Source organism: Anomaloglossus baeobatrachus, chromosome 3 (assembly GCF_048569485.1).
Source record: "Anomaloglossus baeobatrachus isolate aAnoBae1 chromosome 3, aAnoBae1.hap1, whole genome shotgun sequence".
In the NCBI taxonomy this organism is placed as follows: domain Eukaryota; kingdom Metazoa; phylum Chordata; class Amphibia; order Anura; family Aromobatidae; genus Anomaloglossus; species Anomaloglossus baeobatrachus.
The window spans coordinates 543,130,090-543,137,580 of NC_134355.1; the positions used below are offsets into that span (position 1 = coordinate 543,130,090).

Consider the following 7,491-nt stretch of genomic DNA (forward strand, 5'->3'; position numbering starts at 1 on the left):
ACACATTGGCCACTCATCCCCGCCCCCTGCACACATTGGCCTCTTGGCGCCACACATTTGGCACGTATACACCTCCCCCCAGAACTACTCCACCTATTAGACACCTCCCCCCCAGCACTACTCCACCTATTAAACACCTCCCCCCAGGACTACTCCACCTATTAGACACCTCCCCCCAGGACTACTCCACCTATTAGACACCTCCCCCCGGACTACTCCTCCTATTATACTCCTCAACCCCCAGGACAACTCCTCCGATTATACTCCTCTCCCCCCCGGAATACTCCTCCTATTATACTCTTCTTCCCCCAGGACTACTCCTCCTATTATACTCCTCCTATTATAGTCCTCCTATTATAGTCCTCTCTGAGGGGTGCGCAGCATGGGGGATGGAGCACGATGGGGGGTGCGCAGCATGGTGAAGCACGATAGGGGTGTGCAGCATGGCGAATGGAGCATGATGGGGGTGCGCAGCATGGGGGATGGAGCACGATGGGGTGCACACCTCCCCCCAAAACACACACACACCGCCACACACGCACCGCACAACACACCACACACACACTGGGAACCACAAACACCGACCTACACAGACACCCACACACACAGACAACGCCAAACACACACACAACACCCAAACACCGTGGCACACACAAATATACGCACACACACCGCAACACACACACATACACACTGCACAAAACATACCTCCCCCAAAACACACACACGCACCCCACACAAACCCTGCAACACACACACAGCACCACACACACACAACGCTGCATTCACACAGCGCTCCACAAACAACGTAACACACACAGCGCAACACACAAACAACAAGGCTCTCAAAAACCCCCACACCCAGACAAAACCCAGAACATTTACAGCGCCCTACACAAACACTTGCCAACTACACACAATAACATCTAATATATATATATATATATATATATATATATAAAACAAAAATCATACATTAACTACACAATAAATTCTAGAATACCCGATGCGTTAGAATCGGGCCACCTTCTAGTTATCTTTAGAAGAGGCTTCCTTCTGGGACGACAGCCGTGCATACCAATTTGATGCAGTGTGCGGTATATAGTCAGTGTGTGGTATATGAGCTGTCCCCCCACTCCTGTAACCTCTGTAGCAACACTAGCAGCATTCATATGTCTATTCTGAAAAGTCGACCTCGGGATATGACACTTTGCACGTGTACTCAACTTCTTTGATCGACCATGGCGAGGCCTGTTCTGATTGGAACCTGTCTTATTAAACAGCTGTATGGTCTTGGCCGCCATATTGCAGCTCACATTCAGGGTGTTGGCAATTTTCTTATAGGCTGGTTGTAGACCAACAATTCTTTTTTTCAGACCCTCAGACAATTATTTGCATGAGGCGTCATGTTGAACATCCAGTGACCAGTATGAGAAAGTGTGTGAGTGATAACACCAAATTTACCACACTTGCTCCCCATTCAAACCTGAGATCTTTTAATACTAATGAGTCACATTACATTGGAGAGAGAAGATGGCACGGTGGCTCAGTGGTTAACACTGCAGCCTTGCAGCACTGGGGTACTGGGTTCAATTCCCACCAAGGACACCATCTGCAAGGAGTTTGTATGTTCTCCCCGTGTTTGCGTGGGTTTCCTCCGGTTCTCCGGTTTCCTCCCACACTCCAAAGACATACAGATAGGGACCTTAGATTGTGAGCCCCAATGGGGACAGTGTTGCCAATGTATGTAAAGTGCTATGGAATTAATAGAACTATATAAATGAATAAATATTATTATTATATTATTATAATTAGGAATGATTTGTCCATTTCTCTTAGACGTGTACTCCCTTTTGTTGACAGCAGTATTGATATATAAAGAAGTATCCATATCCATTATTGGCCACATCGATATTATATTGAGAAACAATGTTTCTCTCAAATACCTTGTGCTGCCAATAGTGCCTGTGAGTGGCGCTATTGCAGTCCACTCTTCCCCATCTCCTGACCCCGGGCCCCGTGACCTCGGCGATCTATTGATGTCACATCAACTTCCTGATCACGTGATATGACCGCAGCTGGCCCCAGTCTCCCTGAGTCACTGGGCTGTGGGCGGAGTTTCACCGCTCGTTACCGTACAGCGTATCTCCTGCTTGCAGTGCTCTGCAGTGAAGGAGGAGTGAGCAGGGAGATGCTGGGCTGTGACACTGGACTGTGCTGAGCAATTAAATACCACCCACAGCTCAGTCACTCATGGACACTGTGGCCTGCCTCAGCTGATGTGATGTCACCGGATCCCCGAGGTCACGGAGCCCGGGGGGGAGTCACACGAAGGGGGTGACTGGACCCTGATAATGAGACACAAAGGAACTATTGGCAACATAAGGTATTTGAGAGAAACATTGTTTCTCAACATAATATCGATGTGGCCAGTAATGAAAAGGCGTGAACTACCCCTTTAATGGCTGTGTTTTGAGTTATTAAGGCTACTTTCACACCTCCGGTTTTTGCTCTGCGGCACAATACGGCGCTCTGCAGAAAAACCGCAACCGTTTTTTTTTCCGCCGGTTGCGGGTTTTTTTGCATAGACTTACATTAGTGCCGTATTGTGCTGCATGGGCTTGCGTTCGGTCCGGTTTTTGCCGCATGCGGCAGATTTATCTGATGCCGCGGCCGGATGGAACGTTGCAAAAAACTGCATCGCGCCGCATGCGGCCGCTGCGGCGCATTTTTCAATGCATGCCTATGGACGCCGGATGCGGCGCGATGCGGAAAAAAACGCATCTGGACGCCGCATGCGGTTTCTTCCACTGCACATGCTCAGTAGCGTGCCACATCCGGAAAAAAACGGATGGGCCGCATGTAAAAACTTATGCAAAGGATGCGGTGTTTTCGCCACATCCGTTGCATAGGTTTCACAGCCGGATTGAGCCGCACGGCTCAAACCGGATGTGTGAAAGTAGCCTTAGAGGGAACACAATATTTTTACACTGTTATACAAGCTGTACACTGCCTACATTGGATCAAAGTGTCATATCTTCAGTGTCGTCCAATGAAAAAATAAAATATTTTTAAAAATGTGAAAGGTGTAATAATAATAATAATAATAATAATAATCTTTATTTCTATAGCGCCAACATATTCCGTAGCGCTTTACAATTCAGGAGGATCATATACAAACAAGTAACAGTTATAGAAATACAATATTTAGAGGGGAAAAAAATACAACCCTGCTCGTGAGAGCTTACAGGTGTACTTACCTTTATGATATACTGTACATTGAATCAATTGTAACTGTCAAAGAAATGTTATGAATCAAATCTATAATACTAATGTGAACAGAGCCCAACTTGTTACTAACTATATTTCAACTGATACATACAGCTCATATAAAAAACATCAATGCAAGCGTTTCCTATGGATTCACGTTGTCCAATTTCACATGTTGTCGGCTATGAGGTTGCAATACACATTCCAATAACATTGGATTATCCTGCTTAGGCTGCAGACATATTAGCGTATGGCATCCGATGCGACTGCATCGGATGCCATATTCTAATGACCCCCGGCTCAGGCTCTGCTGCGAGCGTGAGCCCAGTGTCATGCGACTGTGACCGGATCTTGCGATAGGGTCACAGCTGTGAAGCTGAGGGTGGGTGCTGAGGAGGAGAGGGAGGAGTTAATCCCCCATCTCCTCCATTGTCAGCCTGTGTGTATATCGCACTGCACTGGGATAACATCTGAGTGCCGTCCGATGTTTCTCTCGCACCCATTCACTTGAATGGGCGCGAGTAATACGGCTCTCGCAGAAAATCGCAGTATGCTGCGATTTTTTCCTCAGTCCATTTAGGGCTGAGAAAAAAATTGCTGACCTGAGCTTCAGCATTGTCTTACATGGGGCCGAGTGCAACGTGAGATTTTCTCGCATTGTACTCGTCTGATTTATACGCTCGTATGAGTGTGCCCTAACTTCAACAAAACAGGCAAACATATAGGCCCTGATTTATGAAGACTCGTGTTTCTTACTCCTTGCTTGAAGATAGTATAAGGCTATGTGTGCACTAGAAATGTGAAGTTTCTCAAGAAAATTTCTTGAGAAACTTCTGGGAGTGAAAGATTTCCGGACCTCCGGAAAAAATCCGCACCAAATCCGCATGCGGATTTGCCGCGATTTTCCCGCGGGTGGTTCCCTGCGGATTTTGCAGGCTGTACTGCCGAAATCCGCAGGGTACCTGCGGAAAAGAATTGACATGCTCATTTTCTCAAGAAATTTTCTCGAGAAATTCTTCTCAAGGAAATTTCTTGAGAAAAATCCGCACAGCTATTTTTTTTTCTCATAGAATTTGCTGGGAAATGTCTGCACAAAGATTGCAGACATTTCTCAAGAAATTTCCGCGGCAAATCCGCGGGTAAATCCGTGGGTAAATCGCACTAGTGCGCACAGAGCCTTAGGCTATGTGTCCACGGTAGAATGTTGCTGCGGATTTTTCTGCATGAAAATCCGCGGCTTTCCCGCAAAATCCGCACCTTTTCAAAGGTGCGGATTTACCGCGGAATTGCCGCGGATTTTTTTTCCCAATTCTGAAGCCAAAATCCGGATCAAAATCCGCAACAATAAATGACATGTTGCAGATTTTTCCGGATCAAAATCTGCACCAAATCCGCCGCGGAAAAATCCGCAGCATGGGCACAGCATTTCCAAAAATCCATAGAAATGGCTGGGAAGTACCGCTGCTGCAGATTTTCGGAAAATCCGCGGCTTTTCCACGAGACATCCGCAGCAAAATCCGCGCATTTTCCGCAGCGTGGGCACATAGCCTAAGGGTTTTTTTTTTCTAAAGGAAAACACTTAGATCACTGTGAGCTACATTCCATTCCCATGAACCCCCTGCACCTTGCAGTATTAGGGCTCGCTCACAGCACTGTACAAACCGGACGAGTGCTATCCAATTTTTTATCAGCTAGAAGTCGGACTAATGTTATTCAATGGGAAAGTGCTGATCTGCATTTTTACTTTACAGACTTAAGGCGAATTCAGACATCAGTGATTTTTTTATTGTCTGCAAAAAACTGACCAGTTTCCATCAGTGTTTGGTCAGTATTAGTGATGAGTTAGCATGTGCGGAGTCTTTATCACATACTCAGAGATGCATTGGCAAGTTTGATCGATAATACTGTTCAAATTCGGTCTGCGGGTAGAAGACGATCATGTGAACAGCCCTATAGACTAATAATGGATACGAGTTATATCCCTGAAAAACAGAGAACTCAGACATGACACATGGATGTCTGAATGAGGCCTTAGGCCGGGGTCACATGAGCTTTAATCCTCTCATGCGATCAATTCGGATCAGTTATGGTAATGACGATCTGATTGGAGTATGATCGCAGTGTCAGCTTAGTGAGATCCGATTCTCTCGCATGAAAGAATTGCAGCACGTCATGAGAAGATGAAGAACAAAATTTCTCCATCTTCTCCATTTTGTGAGTCCGTGGAAATCAGACGGCACTCGGATGTCACCTGAGTGCAGTCCAATAATTTCCATGCACCCATACAGGCGAATGGGAGAGCGCCCTCCAATTTATGCTGCATTGTATTCTCATGATGAGATTAAAAAACACTTATCGGGGCTGGTACATGGGATAACATGGGTCAGAGCTGACAATACATCGGGTAGCATTTGTCTGACTTATACGGTGGTGTGAGCGAGCCCTTATACTGAGTCCTGGGAGTCAGTGGGGAATACAATGGCTCCTTATACATTCAGTGATCTGTAATCATGTAGGCGTGTGTGCTCCATGCCGAAATCCAGCAGACTGGAGAAATCCAGCAGAACAGTGAATGTGCCGCAGCTGTGCATTGTTCCCGCTGATTTCCCCCTCTGTGATGGGAACAGCAGCGGATTATCTGAAAATGGAGATGTGCAAAAAAACCTCACCGAATATTACAGATGATCCAAACAATTCATGGACCCTGGTCCGGCCGTCATGTCGGTAGTCCGTGGCCGGCGGCCCTGAGCACACTCTCCGAACCGCAAGGGTCCCAGGGCCTCTACTGATAAGAGGGTGTGATGTCATCATTGCACTATGACGTCACGCTGGGACCAGATCAAGCACCAGGGGTCGAGGAGGTCACACAATGCTGGACTGCAGCCTCACACTACTGACACGGTGGAGGAACAATTCTCTACTAAACATACTTGTATTCCTCCATTATTATCCCCACAGAGAATCACAAGACACTGCTGATAATATTACATCCCTGGGCGGGGCCTATGAGCTTGGGACACCTGGCTGACTACTGGAGGCAGGACTGTATGCACACACTGCGGTTCTATCACAGGCTGATAACACCAGTCCCTGCGGTAATAGTGACGTATTACAACGCTGTAACGCGGCCAGGACCTCCAGGACTGCAGAGCACCAAGACCGCGGCCTCAGCAATCAGCTGCTGCGTGACGTCACCCGAGCGGCGACAGGTCAGCTGATGCGTGACGTCACCCGAGCGGCGACAGGCCAGCTGCTGCTGACGTCACCCGTGCGGCGACCAGCCAGCTCATGCGTGACGTCACCCGAGCGGCGCCAGGTCAGCTGGTGCGTGACGTCAGCTGCACAGAGACGTGGACGCGTCCATTCCGCTTGCGGTCACTGGCGGAGGGCACGTACCTGCAGAGGGCGGGCGGCGCTGGACGGTCTCTACTTCCGCCTTTCTTATCGCTGTATTGCAGACTGACGTCTCCGCCGCGTCCTTATAGTGCAGGACACTTCTAGTGCTCTGTCTCCATTTAGAGGGCTGTACCCCACAAACAATCGAGTTATCCCCTGTCCATGGAAGAATCTGTTTTTGTTTTTAAATAACCTTTTAAAGTGAGTCCGTCACCCCAAAACTCCCACTGTTCGTACAGGAGACTTGCCCCTATAAAGATGGCTCCTGAATCGTAGATTTCCTTTAGCCGTGCAGGCGGGTGACTGAGCTCAGGCAGCGTTCATTTGCCCGGAACTGTCAGTCACAGTAAGGGCGGAGAGGGGGATTATATTATAAGCAGCAGGACGCTGCTCTGGGGACTCTTCATTTGGGTATCTAATATAATGGTTTTCACACAGGAGTAGAAGTTATAAACAGGTGAATTCCCCTGCACATATATCTAAAAATCGTTTCATTTAGTTTTCAGGGTCACAGACTCCCTTTCCAATATATGCTGCGAAAAGCTGCTCACATACACATTATACAGAGGCTATGCAGTCTGTGACCCGTGGGCTCCTATGGGCCAGGGCTGGATTCACCATCCAATGCACCAAGGAAAGTGCCCACTCGCCATCGGGGACACCGTTCGCGCTGCTTGCCCAGTGGTGTACCGCCAATGGCGACAGGCCACACTGCTATGTGGTCCAATGAGTAAAGGTGCCCGGTGATGTATGGCAGGTATATGTGTAGCGCCCAACGAGGCAGGCGGTCAGCCTACTTGTCGCCAGGCCGTTTCGGGTCAGGTC

At 48.0% G+C, this 7,491-nt stretch overlaps 1 protein-coding gene across 2 annotated transcripts in view; it reads right to left on the bottom strand.

The window, feature by feature from the left end:
• Positions 1 to 6,989, bottom strand: part of LOC142296799 (glutathione hydrolase-like YwrD proenzyme) — a 136,657-nt gene extending 129,668 nt beyond the window's left edge. Inside the window, exon 1 of one of the 2 annotated variants that reach the window (XM_075340808.1) lies at positions 6,667 to 6,989. The gene's annotated coding sequence lies outside the window, so the exon portion shown is untranslated. Of the gene's footprint in view, positions 1 to 5,939; positions 6,022 to 6,666 lie in introns of those variants that run through there. The other variant, XM_075340809.1, reaches the window with a different exon arrangement.
• Between the last annotated feature and the right edge of the window lie 502 nt (positions 6,990 to 7,491).